The following is a 16,007-nucleotide window of genomic DNA, read 5'->3' on the forward strand; positions in this document are numbered from 1 at the left end:
TTGCAGCATGGGTTAGTACCTGGGACTTTGATGTTGTGGCCATTTCGGAGACATGGATAGAGCAGGGACAGGAATGGTTGTTGCAGGTTCCGGGATTTAGATGTTTCAGGAAGAACAGACAAGATGGTAAAAGGCAGGGAGGTGTGGCATCGTTGGTCAAGGACAGTATTACAGTTGCAGAAAGGATGTTTGGGGACTCGTCAACTGAGGTAGTATGGGCTGAGGTTAGAAACAGGAAAGGAGAGGTCACCCTGTTGGGAGTTTTCTATAGGCCTCCGAAAAGTTCCAGATATGTAGAGGAAAGGATAGCAAAGATGATTCTCGATAGGAGTGAGAGAGACAGGGTAGTTGTCATGGGGGATTTCAACTTTCCAGATATTGACTGGTAACACTATAGTTTGAGTACTATAGATGGGTCAGTTTTTGTCCAGAGTGTGCAGGAGGGCTTCCTGACACAGTATGTAGATAGGCCAACAAGGGGTGAAGCCACATTAGATTTGGTACTGGGTAATGAGCCCGGCCAGGTGTTAAATTTGGAAGTAGGTGAGCACTTTGGTGATAGCAAACACAATTCTGTTATGTTTACTTTAGTGATGGAAAGGGATAGGTGTATACCACTGGGCAAGAGTTATAGCTGAGGGAAAGGCAATTATGATGAGATTAGGCAAGACTTAGGGAGCAGAGGATGAGGAAGGAAACTGCAGGGGATGGGCACACTAGAAATGTGGAGCTTATTCAAGGAAAAGCTCCTGTGTGTCCTAGATAAGTATGTAAGCGTCAGGCAGGGAGGAAGCTGTAGAGTGCAGGAGCCGTGGTTTACGAAGGAGGTGGAATCTTTGGTCAAGAGGAAGAAGAAGGCTTATGTTAGGATGAGATGTGAAGGCTCAGTTAGGGCACTTGAGGGCTACGAGGTAGCCAGGAAAGACCTAAAGAGAGAACTCAGAAGAGCCAAGAGGAGACATGACAAGTTGTTGGCGGATAGGTTCGGGGTAAACCCTAAGGCTTTCTATAGGTATTTAAGGAATAAAAGAATGACAAAAGTAAGATTAGGGCCAATCAAGGATAGTAGTGGTAAGTTGTGTGTGGAGTGAGGTGAGACAGGGGAAGCGCTAAATGAATATTTTTCAAAATTATTCACTCTAGAAAACGACAATGCTGTCAAGGAGACTACTGAGATACAGGCTACTAGACTAGGTGGGATTGAGGTTCACACGGAGGAGGTATTAGAAATCTTTCAGAAGGTGAAGATAAATAAGTCCCCTGGGCCAGATGGGATTTGTCCAAGGATCCACTGTGAAGCCAGGGAGGAGATTGCCGAGCCTTTGGCATTGATCTTTAACTCGCCATTGTCTACAGGAATAGTGCCAGATGACTGGAGGATAGCAAATGTGGTTCCCCTGTTCAAGAAGGCGGGGTAGAGACAACCCTGGTAATTATAGACAAGTGAGCCTTACCTCAGTTGTTGGTAAAGTGTTGGAAAAGGTTATAAGGTATAGGATTTATAATCATCTAGAAAAGAATAAATTGATTAGGGATAGTCAGCACGGTTTTGTGAAGGGAAGGTCGTGCCTCACAAACCTTATTGAGTTCTTTGAGAAGGTGACCAAACAGGTAGATGAGAGTAAACCAGTTGATGTGGTGTATATCGATTTCAGCGAGGCGTTCGATAAGTTTCCCCACAATAGGCGATTGTACAAAATGCGGAGGAATGGAATTGTGGGAGATATAGCAGTTTGGATCGGAAATTAGCTTGCTGAAAGAAGACAGAGGGTGGTAGTTGATGGGAAATGTTCACCCTGGAGACCAGTTACTAGTGATGTACCGCAAGGGTCGGTGTTGGATCCACTGCTGTTTGTCATTTTTAGAAATGACCTGAATGAGGGCACAGAAGGATGGGTTAGTAAATTTGCAGACGACACTAAGGTCGATGGAGTTGTGGAGCGTGACGAAGGATGCTGTAGGTTGCAGAGAGACATAGATAACCTGCAGAGCTGGGCTGAGAGGTGGCAAATGGAGTTTAATGCAGACAAGTGTGAGGTGATGCACTTTGGTAGGAGTAACCAGAAGGCAAAGTGCAGGGCTAATGGTAAGATTCTTAGCAGTGTAGATGAGCAGACAGATCTCAGTGTCCATGTACACAGATCCTTGAAAGTTGCCACCCAGGTTGACAGGGCTATTAAGAAGGCATACAGTGTTTTAGCTTTTATTAATAGAAGGATCGAGTTCCGGAACCAAGAGGTTATGGTGAAGCTGTACAAAACTCTGGTGCGGCCGCACTTGGAGTATTGTGCACAGTTCTGGTCACCGCATTATAAGAAGGATGTGGAAGCTTTGGAAAGGGTGCAGAGGAGATTTACTAGGATGTTGCCTGGTATGGAGGGAAGGTCTTACGAGGAAAAGCTGAGGGATTTGAGGCTGTTTTCATTAGAGAGAAGAAGGTTGAGAGCTTTAAACTGAGGGGTGAAAGATATAGAACAGATGTCAGAGGTAGTTTCTTTACTCAGAGAGTAGTAAGGGAATGGAACGCTTTGCCTGCAACGGTAGTAGATTCGCCAACTTTAAGTACATTTAAGTTGTCATTGGACAAGCATATGGACATACATGGAATAGTGTAGGTTAGATGGGCTTGAGGTCGGTATGACAGGTCAACACAACATCGAGGGCCAAAGGGCCTGTACTATGCTGTAATGTTCTATGTTCTATGTTCTATGGCTCCCCCTTCTCTATTCATCCAAACTTTTAGTTTGTTTGAGATAGGATTGCTTCCCATTTGGTTATCTTTCTCTCAAACCTCAATAAAAGCATTTTTTAAAAGGAGCTAATTTAACCAGACTTTCTTGAGTTAACAAAGAGTGAGTTTAGTAATTACCAAATGTGAAAATAATACAATAATACAATAATACAATAAATACAATGCACATAAACACAAATTAGAAAGAGGTGGTTTGAAAAGATTAAAGTACAATAAAAGATACATAGATCAGTCTCTGAGCAGTTCACGAAGAGCAGATAGTTGAACACTACGGCTTTGTACTGGAGGTTATTTGTAACATTTATGTTGCGAAGTAATTTTTGGTAATGTAGGCTAATTAGAGTTCCTTTGCCTTGATTCCTCTTCTAAACTGGTTTGCAGCAGTCAGAGCTAAGAGAGAGCTTTTATCTGCAACACCGGGCTAACTAAGGGATGGCGCTTTGACCTTCATAATATGCTAATTCTTGAACCCAGCCAGGTGCAGAGGAGAAAGTTCAGTCCCACTAGTCTGTCTCAGTAGAGTTGAAACCAGATTTATAACTGTTGTCCTTATGTTCTGGAAGGGAAAAACAAACATGTCAAAATGAGGTAGCATAGTGCTAAGGGGAGAAAGTGTCAATTCCTTGTTATCTCTTCAGATCAAGATACTATTTAATTATTAAGCTTTTATTGTTCCTCCTTTTTTAGTTCTTTTTTAATAAACTTGCCAATTCTCTTCCTAATCTTCAAATTTGAATCACTTTGAAATGTGCTTTCTGAAAGAAAAAGTCCTGTCTTTTCTGATTATATAAAGAGTCCCTTGTATTTCCATCTGCCCTTTGGCAGCGCAGATCTTTTACTTTCTAACAGGCATACATTCAATTTGCCTTCAGTTACCTTTCAATGTGCCCAGACACGGGCATGGATGGGCATGTTAGAACTGCCCACAGTGCTCACAGAAGACAGGTACAATCTGGGCAAATGTGAGGTGATACATTTTGGAAGATTTAATTCAAGAGCGAACTAAACAGTCAATGGAAAAGTCCTGGGAAAATTGATGTACAGAGAGATCTGGGTGTTCAGGTCAATTGTTCCCTGAAGGTGGCAACGCAGGTCAATAGGGCGGTCAAGAGGGCATACGGCATGCTTTCCTTCATCGGACGGGGTATTGAGTACAAGAGTTGGCAGGTCATGTTACAGTTGTATAGGACTTTGGTTCAGCCACATTTAGAGTACTGTGTACAGTTCTGGTTGCCACATTATCAAAAGAATATGGATGCTTTGGAGAGGGTGCAGAGGAGGTTCACCAGGATGTTGCCTGGTATGGAGTGTGCCAGCTATGAAGAAAGGTTGAGTAGATTAGGACTATTTTCATTAGAAATATGGAGATTGAGGGGGGACCTGATTGAGGTCTACAAAAACATGAGGGGTATAGACAAGGTGGATAGGAAGAAGCTTTTTCCCCAGTGTGGGGGAGTCAATTACTAGGGGTCATGAGTTCAAAGTGAGAGGAGGAACGTTTAAGGGAGATATGCGTGGAAAGTTCTTTACACAGAGGATGGTGGGTGCCTGGAACGCGTTGCCAGCGGAGGTGGTAGACGCAGACATGATAGTGTCTTTTAAGATATATCTGGACAGGTACATGGATGGGCAGGGAGCAAATGGACACAGACCTTCAAAAGTAGATGATAGGCTGAGACAGACGATCTCGATTGATCTCGATTGGCGCAGGCTTGGAGGGCCGAAGGACCTATTCCTGTGCTGTAATTTTCTTTGTTCTTTGTTATGACTCTCATTCATTTAAATTTAATGTTACAAATCCGCACTGACAGTTAAGAATGTTGAGATCTCACTTTTGGAAATGTAGAAAGCAGATGAGATGAACAGCATTAGTTACATTGCCATCTGTCCCTCTGTAGATGTAGTTTACTGTGAACAATGAGGTAAAAAGGCTGTAGAGAAAAAGTGAAGCATAATACACAATCATGAAGAGCTCAGAAAACACAAATCGCAACTTTGAAAAATCAAATCAGTTTTTCTTTACTTATTATTATCTCACACTGTGCTACTGATAAATAAATTAGATTGTACTTGTTCTTTGCATTTGTGGAAGGTGTTAATTAACTGATATGATTATCCAGTAAGTTGTGAATCTTTATTTTAACACAGAGCTCATTCAAACAGACTTTGAAGGATTTAAGATGTATTCCAGACGACAATTTGCATAAGAATGGTAACATGTCAAACATTTGGGTTTTGATGCATTATGAATGTCTGAATGAAATTCCTTTGTCTGCTATTTTAAGGGAAATCTGGATATATCTGTGTTGTTAGACTTCAAGAACAGACTCCCACATTTTGTCATGCTCCTGAACAAAACCTCAAATTTTGATACGATCTGGTTAAGGCCTATTAATTTTTATTTTAAGATATACAGAATTAGAAATGCTGGTTATTCATTTGCAGAATAAAGCCAAAAGATTCCACAGCATTAGACAAAGTAAATAATTTTTACTATGCAAGAATTACCAAAGTAAACATCACTAGCAGTGTGCATCTTATACTCGAATATAGAAAAATGTCATGAGATAAATGAAAAAAACAGGCAAACTGTTGTTGAGGACAGCACAAAATGCACATCAAGTGACAGATACAACTGAGGCTAATCCCATGAATTTCTCAGCAACCCACACAGACGTCAATGAGTCAGGAATAAAACCTTCAAAATCTGCCCTCCCCTCATGGGACTACCGCTTCTCTCTGTTGAGGAAATAGCTTCAGATTTGCCTCAAATTGCATGGTAATTAAGACTGCAAGAGTCCAGAGAGAGTCTGTTTCTGTTAGTGTGAAGGGCAAGGCTGGTAGGTGTAGCGAATGCTGGCTGACTAGAGAAGTTGAGGCCAAGAAAAAAAGGGAGGCATATGTCTGGTATAGACATCTGGGATTGAGTGAATCCCTGGAGGAGTAAAAGGGCAGTAGGAGTATACTCAAAAAGCAAGTTAGGAGGGCAAGAAGGGGACATGAGACAACTTTGGCAAATAGAGCTAAAGAGAAACCAAAGAGGTTCTACAAATACATTAAGGGAAAAAGAGGAACTGGGGAGAGAAAAAGACCCCTTAAAGATCAATATGGACATCTACACGTAAAACCACAGGATATGGGTGAGATACTAGATGAGTATTTCTTGCCAGTATTTACTGTGGAGAAGGATACGGAAGCTAGAGAACTTGGATAAGTAAACAGTGATATCTTTAAAAGTGTCAATATTGCAGAGTGGGAGATGCTGGATGTTTTATATGCATAAAGTTGGATAAATCTGTCCGACCTGATCAAGTGTACCCTTGAAATCTGTTGGAAACTAAGGAAGTGATTTCTGGGCCCTTTCTGAAATATTTGCATTATCGATAGTCACAGGTGAGGTGGCGGAAGACAAGACAATGTTTTGGAGTAGGTTTGTAGTTCGGGTTATGGGTATTGAGGTTGGCAAGCCGACCAACCTCAAGACTAGACAGTGGCTAACATGGTGCCATTACGTAAGAAAGCCTGTAAGGAAAAGCTAGGGAACTATAGATCAATGAGCCGGGTATCAGTGCTGGATAAGTTGTTGGAAGGGATTCAGAAGGATAGTACTTAAGTATACTTAGAAAGGCAAGGACAGGTTAGTGATAGTCAACATAGTTTTGTGCGTGGGAAATCATGTCTCACGAACTTGATTGAGTTTTTTGAAGAAGTGGCAAAGAAAATTGATTTTATTAGATTAGATAGTACTATTAGATTCCCTACAGTGTGGAAACAGGCCCTTTGGCCCAACAAGTCCATACCGCCCCTTGCAGCATCCCACCGAGACACAGCCTCCTATAACGCACACACCCCTGAACACTATGGGCAATTTAGCATGGCCAATCCACCTAGACTGCACCTAGCCTGGGAGGAAACCAGAGCATCTGAAGGAAACCCACGCAGACACGGGGAGGATGTACAAACTCCACAGAGACAGTCACCCAAGGGTAGAATTGGGCCTGGGTCCCTGGTGCTGTGAGGTTGCAGTGCTAACCACTGAGCCACCATGCCACCCTGAAGGCAGAGGGATAGACATTGTCTATATGGACTTCAGCAAGGCATTTGACAAGGTTCCACATGGTGGACTAATCAGCAAGGTTAGATCACATGAGATCCAGGGAGAGCTAACCATTGGCTTGAAGGTAGGAGTCAAAGGGTGGTGGTGAATGTTTTTCAGACTGGAGGCCTGTGACCAGTAGTGTTTTACAAGGTTCAGAGCTGGGTCCACTGCCTTTTGTCATTTGTATAAATAATTTGGATGTGAACACGGGAGAAACGATTAGTAAGTTTGCAATGACGCTAAAATTGGTGGTGTGGTGGACAATGAAAAAGATTATCTCAGAGTACAACGGGACCTTGATCAGATGAGCTGACGGGACAAGGATGGAGATGGAGTTTAATTTAGATAAATATGAGGTCCTGCATTTTGGAAAGGCAAGTCAGGGCAGGGTTTAAGCACTTAATAGTGGGGCCTTGGATAATGTTGCCAAACGAAGAGACCTTGGAGTGCAGGTTCATAGTTCCTTGAAAGTAGAGTTTCAGATAGACAGGATAGTGACGAAAGTGTTTGGTATGACTGCATTATTGGTCAGTGCATTGAGGAAAGGAGTTGGGAGTTCATGTTATGGCTGGACAGGACATTGGTTAGGCCATTTTTGGAATACTACATTCAACTCTCGTTTCCCTGTTAAAGGGAGGAAGTTGTTTAACTTATAACGGGTGCAGGAAATATTAACAAGGATGTTGCCAGGATTGGAGGGTAGAACATAGGGTGATGCTGAATAGGCTGAAGCTATTTTCCCTGGAGCACTGGAGGCTGAGGGGTGACCTTATAGAGGTTTATAATATCATTAGGGGCATGGATGGATTGAATAGCCAAGGTCTTTTTCTCAGGGTGGAGGAATCAAAAACTAGAGGGCATAGGTTTAAAATTAGATTTCAAAGGGACCTATGGGGCAACATTTTCATGTAAAGGGTGATGTGTGCATGGAATGAGCTGCCAGCTGAAGTGACAGATATGGTACAATTACAACATTTACAAGGCATCTGGGTGGGTATATGAATAGGAGAGGGATAGGAGGGAAGTGGACCAAATGGGACCAGATTAATTTAGGATATCTGGTCAGCATGGATGAGCTGGATGGCAGGGTTTGTTTTCAGGCGAGACAGCTTTATGACTCTCTGACTGCATCAGTAATTATTCATTTATTTGGTGCTCAATCTCTACTTCTGAGATTGCATTCACCTGGATTCATGAGGTTACAACCCACAAGATTTCAGCTCGTTAACGAGTCTGAGCAGAACACAATTGCTCACAGGCCTCTCTGAGCTGAAATTTCATTTGCACTGAGAAAATATTCCTCCTTGGATTTCTTTACCAATTTCCCTTAAGGATTTCCCTTAAGAAGGATGGAATTATTATTATGTTTGGGTCTCTCTTTCCTCGAACTGAGGGAGATAATCACAGAAGACCCTCAGCGACACAGAGCTGATGGTGTTCAGTTGTCTCTCAAGCTCTATACTCATGGAATAAACATTCTCTTCACCTCCAATGAACTGGCATCATCTTTAACATCACTGAGCTAACATTGGTCCCACAGGCTACTGTTTACATGGTCCTTTGAGCAGATCCATGACCTTTAAATTTTCCAAACGAGTACATGCATATTCTGAGACAGGCTTTAATGCAGCTTTGTACATTAAAAATAGTACAATTTCCAATCTCTCTTGGGTGAGATGGTTAATACAATTGTCACTATATTTTCACTACATGGGGAATGCCCAGGCATGATCACATATACAAATCCTAAAATAGAACATAGAACATAGAACACAGAACATAGAACATAGAACAGTACAGCACAGAACAGGCCCTTCAGCCCACAATGTCATGCCGACCATTGATCCTCATGTATGCACCCTCAAATTTCTGTGACCATATGCATGTCCAGCAGTCTCTTAAATGACCCCAATGACCTTGCTTCCACAACTGCTGCTGGCAACGCATTCCATGCTCTCACAACTCTCTGTGTAAAGAACCCGCCTCTGACATCCCCTCTATACTTTCCACCAACCAGCTTAAAACTATGACCCCTCATGCAAGCCATTTCTGCCCTGGGAAATAGTCTCTGGCTATCAACTCTATCTATCCCTCTCATTATCTTGTATACCTCAATTAGGTCCCCTCTCCTCCTCCTTTTCTCCAATGAAAAGAGACCAAGCTTAGTCAACCTCTCTCCATAAGATAAGCCCTCCAGTCCAGGCAGCATCCTGGTAAACCTCCTCTGAACCCTCTCCAAAGCATCCACATCTTTCCTATAATACAGCGACCAGAACTGGACGCAGTATTCCAAGTGCGGTCTAACCAAAGTTTTATAGAGCTGCAACAAGATCTCACGACTCTTAAACTCAATCCCCCTGTTAGTGAAAGCCAAAACACCATATGCTTTCTTAACAACCCTGTCCACTTGGGTGGCCATTTTAAGGGAACTATGTATCTGCACACCAAGATCCCTCTGTTCCTCCACACTGCCAAGAATCCTATCCTTAATCCTGTACTCAGCTTTCAAATTCGACCTTAGAAAATGCATCACCTCGCATTTATCCAGGTTGAACTCCAGCTGCCACCTCTCAGCCCATCTCTGCATCCTGTCAATGTCCCGCTGCAGCCTACAATAGCCCTCTACACTGTCAACGACACCTCCGACCTTTGTGTCGTCTGCAAACTTGCTGACCCATCCTTCAATCCCCTCGTCCAAGTCATTAATAAAAATTACAAACAGTAGAGGCCCAAGGACAGAGCCCTGTGGAACCCCACTCACCACTGACTTCCAGGCAGAATATTTTCCTTCTACTACCACTCGCTGTCTTCTGTTGGCCAGCCAATTCTGTATCCAAGCAGCTAAGTTCCCCTGTATCCCATTCCTCCTCACCTTCTGAATGAGCCTACCATGGGGAACCTTATCAAATGCCTTACTGAAGTCCATATGCACCACATCCACAGCTCGACCCTCATCAACTTTTCTAGTCACATCCTCAAAAAACTCGATAAGGTTTGTGAGGCATGACCTACCCCTCACAAAGCCGTGTTGACTGTATTTGACCAAGCCATGCCCCTCCTGATGGTCATAAATCCTATCCCTCAGAATCTTTTCTAACAACTTTCAGACGACAGACGTGAGACAGTCTGTAATTGCCGGGGATTTCCCTATTTCCTTTCTTGAAGAGAGGAATTACATTTGCCTCTCTCCAGTCCTCAGGTACGACTCCAGTGGAGACCGAGGATGCAAAGATCCTTGCAAGTGGCGAAGCAATTGCATTTCTTGCTTCCCAAAGCAGCCGAGGACAAATCTGGTCCGGGCCTGGCGACTTGTCAATCTTAATGTTTGACAAAATTTTCAACACATCAGCTTCCTCTATCTCTATCCATTCCAGCATGCACACCTGCTCTTCAAAGGTTTCATTCACTACAAAGTTCCTTTCTTTCGTAAAGACAGAAGCAAAAAACTCATTTAGGGCTTCCCCTACCTCCTCAGACTCCACACACAAGTTCCCTATGCTATCCTTGATCGGCCCTACTCTTTCTTTGACCATTCTCTTATTCCTCACATAAGTGTAAAATGCCTTTGTGTTTTCCCTGATTCCTTCTGCCAAGCCTTTCTCGTGCCCCCTCCTGGCTCTCCTCAGACCATTTTTGAGCTCCTTCCTTGCCTGCGTGCAATCCTCTCTAGCTGAGCTTGACCCTAGCTTCCTCCACCTTATGTAAGCTACCTTCTTCCTTTTCACAAGAAGCTCCACCTCTCTCATCATCCAAGGTTCCTTTATCTTACCCCTTCTTGCCTGTCTCAGAGGGACATATTTACTCATCACTCGCAACAACTGTTCCTTAAACAGTCTCCACATGTCTATAGTTCCCTTACCATGGAACACTTGCTCCCAGTCCATGCTTCCTAACTCATGTCTAATCGCGTCATAGTTTATTCTTCCCCAATTAAATATCCTCCCATTTTGCCTAATCCTCTCCTTCTCCATAGCTATGTAGAATGTGAGGCAGTTATGGTCACTATCACCAAAATGCTCTCCCACCATAAGATCTGATACCTGCCCCGGCTCGTTTCCGAGCACCAAGTCTAGAATGACCTCTCCCCTCATCGGCCTGTCAATGTACTGCGTCAGGGAATAACAGCAAAAAATCTGGAAATGAAAGATAGTTTTGGTGATGATGGCCTATCTGCTTCACAAATGTCCTTTGGATAGGGAAATGTGTTTTTCTTTGCTGCAGCAATGTGGCTGACTTTTAATTTTCCTCCAAACAAACTTGCAATTCTCTCAGTTCAAAGACATTTGTGGGATCGGCCACAGATAAACCAACGGCCACTTCCTCAGATGCTGATTCACAATGGATCCCCCCAAAATTCAAAACTACTAATCCCCTCAGTGTTGACAACAAATAGTGCAATTCCACACAAAGGACTGGTATACTAATATTTATATAAAGTTCCCTAGTATTAATAACATATAAGATCCACATTTGTATAGTGCCCTTTCATAATACCAGCGCATTCCAGGACATTTTAATGTTAATTAAGTACTTTTGAGGTATAATTACTTAACGTGACAAGCACAGCAGCTAATTTTCACATGAGAAGTAAACCATAATTTCTAATCAGTTGTAGTGAGGGAAGAAAGAGAGGTTTTTATGGAGCATTTAGTGATGAGAATGAGATTTTCCCATTTCTCCCCCTTTTCACCCAGTCATGTGGAATCGTATGATTTTGACCATAGAAGAGAAGGGACAGATAAAGTAAACAGAAAGTGATAATGGGAACTGCAGATGCTGGAGAATCCAAGATAATAAAATGTGAGGCTGGAAGAACACAGCAGGCCCAGCAGCATCTCAGGAGCTCAGGTAAACAGAAAGTGAGCTGGATGAGAATCTGCAGGTCGAAAATGCTGTTCATTAAAATGCACAAAGTACTTGGCATACATTTAAATAAGTTTATTTGTAATTTGTGTGAAAACCTAGCACAGAGTAATATACTTTAGTATTGTGTTGCTTTTTGTGATTTGAAGAACAGTGAATTTCAATTAGAAGTGCAATATTCCAAATGACTTCAAACACAGCCTTAATTAATGTCAGAAAAGCCATTAGGCATCTGTGAAATGTAAAAAGGTTTTTCATCAGTCATATATATCTGTTACCTTGAAAAGCTGAATTCATGTTGTTTCAATACAACACGCTGAACCACTAGTGTGAAAATCTATTTAAAAAGTGATTGATGAATTCAGTTGCCTCTTGTATTGTTCTGTCAATGGAAGTAATTATAAACTCAAGTGTCTCACAAACTCCAGTCATTAACATGGGGTATGTATGGGTCTTCTGTACCCTGTCTGCTATGTAATTTGTTTATAGAACATAGAACATAGAACATAACAGCACAGTACAGGCCCTTCGGCCCTCGATGTTGTGCCGACCTGTCATACCGATCTCAAGCCCATCTAACCTACACTATTCCATGTACGTCCATATGCTTATCCAATGACGACTTAAATGTGCCTAAAGTTGGCGAATCTACTACCATTGCAGGCTGAAACAGAACTTTCCTGAACTGAAACAGGATTAATATCGAGTTACCAGGTTTTTAGTTGTGCGTTCTTTTAGCATTGGTTTTCACTTGGTAAAGGCCTCTGATCAAGATAAGAATGTTGCTAATGCAATCTTGAGGCATTGCCCAATTGCTAAAAATTGCTATCCCCTGGATAAGATATTGATCTAGGTCTTTCTGCATATATAATAGCATCATTATTAATGTACAGACAACTTGTGATGATGAAGACATGCCCTGTGGATTGTGAAGCGCACAAGTTGTTGGGTGATTTATACTGTTCTGCCACTAACCATTGGCCATTCAGTGAGGTCAAATTAACATTTTGCCCTTATTCTTCTTATGAATTTAAGAAATTACTACATTTGTTTCACCCAGCTAGGCCTTATGGGTAGAACTCAGGAATAAGAAGGGTGCATTCTCTCAGGGATTGTACTACAGGCCTTCCAACTGCCAGTGGGTAATAGAGGAGCAGATACGTGGGCAGATTATGGAAGAAGGTGTAAACAAGAGATTGAGGGTCATAGGAGGGTACCTTTTGCTGTCTATTTACCTCTGAAATGCATGGTCCATCAATGGGGAAAATTTGGAATGTTAATATACCTCAGGCAACGTAAAAATGTGCCATTCTGTACCTTATATTGTGCTATTTTGGAAAGTTGAGAGATAGATAATGAAATCAAGTCTTTAAATACAATGAAGCTGATTACTAACATTATCCCAGTCAACTATAGCAAAATATTTGAATATTACGTTGAAATTTACAGTTTTCCATTGCTTTCTGCATCCCAATACCTCCACAAGTCATCATTTCTGGCCATTCATTCCATAGTCTTTTCTTCTGTAACATAAATTTCTGTGATGATTTGAAATTTGATTTCCTTGCATTTGTCCTGATGAGTGCAAGACGAAAAATTACAGCAACACATCTTTCTTTTCAACAATATTCATGTTGAAATTTAATAAGGTAGTGAGTCATATCAAAATACATTTGAGGCTGATACTGAAGGTAAAGTCATATGGGGTCAGAGGTGAACTTGCAAGATGGATTAAAAACCTGGCTCGATCATAGAAGAGAGAGGGTAGCAGCAGAAGGGTGCATTTCTGAATGGACGGCTGTGACTAGTGGCATTCCTCAGGGATCAGTGTTGGGACTTTGCTGTTTGTAATATATATAAATGATTTGGAGGAGAATGTAACTGGCCTGATTAGTACGTTTGCCGATGACACAAAGGTTGGTGGAATTGTGGATAGTGATGAGGACCGTCAGAGGATACAGCTGGATATAGATCAGTTGGTGACTTGGGCAGAGAGATGGCAGATGGAGTTTAATCCAGAAAATGTGAGGTAATGCATTTTGGAATGTCCTAACCAGATGGAAAATGTACAGTAAATGGCAGAACCCTTAAGAGTACTGATAGGCAGTGGGGTCTGGGTGTACAGGTACACAGGTCACTGAAAGTGGTAACACTAATGGAAAAAGTTAGTCAACAAGGCATATGGCATGCTTCCTTCATCAGGCGGGACACTGAGTTTAAAAATTAGCAGGGAATATTGCAGCTTTATAGAACCTTAGTTAGGCCTCATTTGGAACAATGTCTTCAATTCTGGTCGCCAAACTACTAGAAGGATGTGGTGGCTTTGGAGAGGGTACAGAAAAGATTTTCCAGGATTTGCACTTTCAGAAAGTATATGATACAGTGCCATATTGTAGCATGATTCACACCTTAGAAATGCTTGGGGTTAATAGATCTTTGGCAGCATGGATTATAAGTTGGCTAAACGATAGGAAACAGTGTGTAGATAGAGATGGGCATTTCTCAATTTGGATTCTCAGCACTGTCTACCTGGTGTGCTGCCAACCTCTTTAGCCGTCTTCTTTAAGTTCACTATACAGCTCAGTCACTCAACACTCAATATGTTCAACTGGGCCATTGTCACCATCTTCTAATTTGGTAAAAGCCAGAAGCTGTGTTGTTCTCCAGGGGTCAGTGCTGGGACTCTTGATTTTTTTTCTGATTTATATAAGTGATTTGGAGACGTGTGTTGAGGGCAAAATCTCTGAACCTACAGATGATACTAAGCCAGGTTGAATAGTAAATAATAAGGATGATGCTGAGCATCTTCAAAGGGATGTTGACAAGTTGGTTAATTGGGCAGACACCTGGCAGATAAATCTCAATGCAGAGAAATGTGAGGCAATACATTTTGATAGAAGAAACAAGGGAAGGTGATACTGGATCAATGGTACAACTTTGAGGGGAGTACAGGAGCGGAGGGACCTTGGGGTTCACAGACATGATTCTCTGAATGTGGCCAGGCAAGTTGAAACAGTTGTGAAGAAAGTTTATAGGATGTTTGGATTTATAAATAGAGGCAGAGAGAATAAAAGCAAGGAAATGTTGTTACATCCCTACAAATTATTGGTCAGATCACATTTGGCTTCTTGTGTTCAGCTCTGGGCACTTTATTTAGGGAAGGATGTTAAAGCCCTGTAGACAGTGCAAAGAAGGTTTACCAGAATGATACCAGGAATGAGGGATTTTCGATACAAGGTCAGATTAGAGAGATTGGGCTTATTCTTCTTGGACCAGAGAAGATTAAGAGATTACCTTATTGTGGTGTTCAAAATGATGAACAAATTTGACAATGCAAATAAGGATATTCTGTTTCCACTGGTTAGTATGTCAGCAACTAAGAATCACAATTCGAAGACTGTTAGCAAGAGAACTAGGAGTGAAATGAGGAGAAATTTCTTTACTCTCCCAGCATTTGTTAGGATTTGGAGTGTGCTGCCAGGGAGAGTGGTGGAAGCAGATTCCACAGGAGGTTTCAAAGGAGGCGTGGATATATAAATAAAAGTGATGAAGTTAAACGGCTACAGAGATGGGGCTGGAGAGTGGGATTAGGAGTTGGTACAGACATGATGGGTCAAATGGCCTTCTTCTGTCCTCAAAAATTCTATGGTTCTATTTTTCCTCCTAGTTCCTATTTACATAGCTGTCTCTGTACATAAAACACCTTCCATATCAGTGCCCCAAAACAGGGATTCTCGAGTGTCCTTTGGCATGAGTAATAACTGCTAACCTTGTCAATAAGAAATACATTTCAGAGAAGCATTATTGCACTCAGGCCCAGACCACCAAGATTCCAATCATTAGTCAATAAAATTGTTCACATTTGCTTAGAATCAATGTCCTGCCCATAAAATATGAACATAAATGAACAATATCCAGAATAATATGTTGCCTACAAACTCCTAAAATAATTATTTTAAAATAAATAGAGTACAGTGTCTATGAATCACAGACATAGAAATTCATATTCACCCCAGGGTAAATTATTCAATTATGTTATTTCACACAATTAACTGAGTCAGTGCAAGGAACTCAGCATGAAATTACTGCTAATTTTGAACAAAAACTACAAACCAGAGTTAGTCAACTAACAGAGTGCTTCCATGTTTTTCAGCCTTTAAATTACTGTTGTTGTTCTTCACCATCCTAGAAAAGAATCAGAGTGGTTACAGCTCAGAAACCTCATTCAACCCATCAAGTCCACACCAGCTCTCTGCAGGACTTTTTTTTAAGCTAGATCCGCACCCCTTTTGG

The sequence above is a fragment of the Stegostoma tigrinum genome, chromosome 20 (assembly GCF_030684315.1).
Source record: "Stegostoma tigrinum isolate sSteTig4 chromosome 20, sSteTig4.hap1, whole genome shotgun sequence".
Classification (NCBI taxonomy): Eukaryota; Metazoa; Chordata; class Chondrichthyes; order Orectolobiformes; family Stegostomatidae; genus Stegostoma; species Stegostoma tigrinum.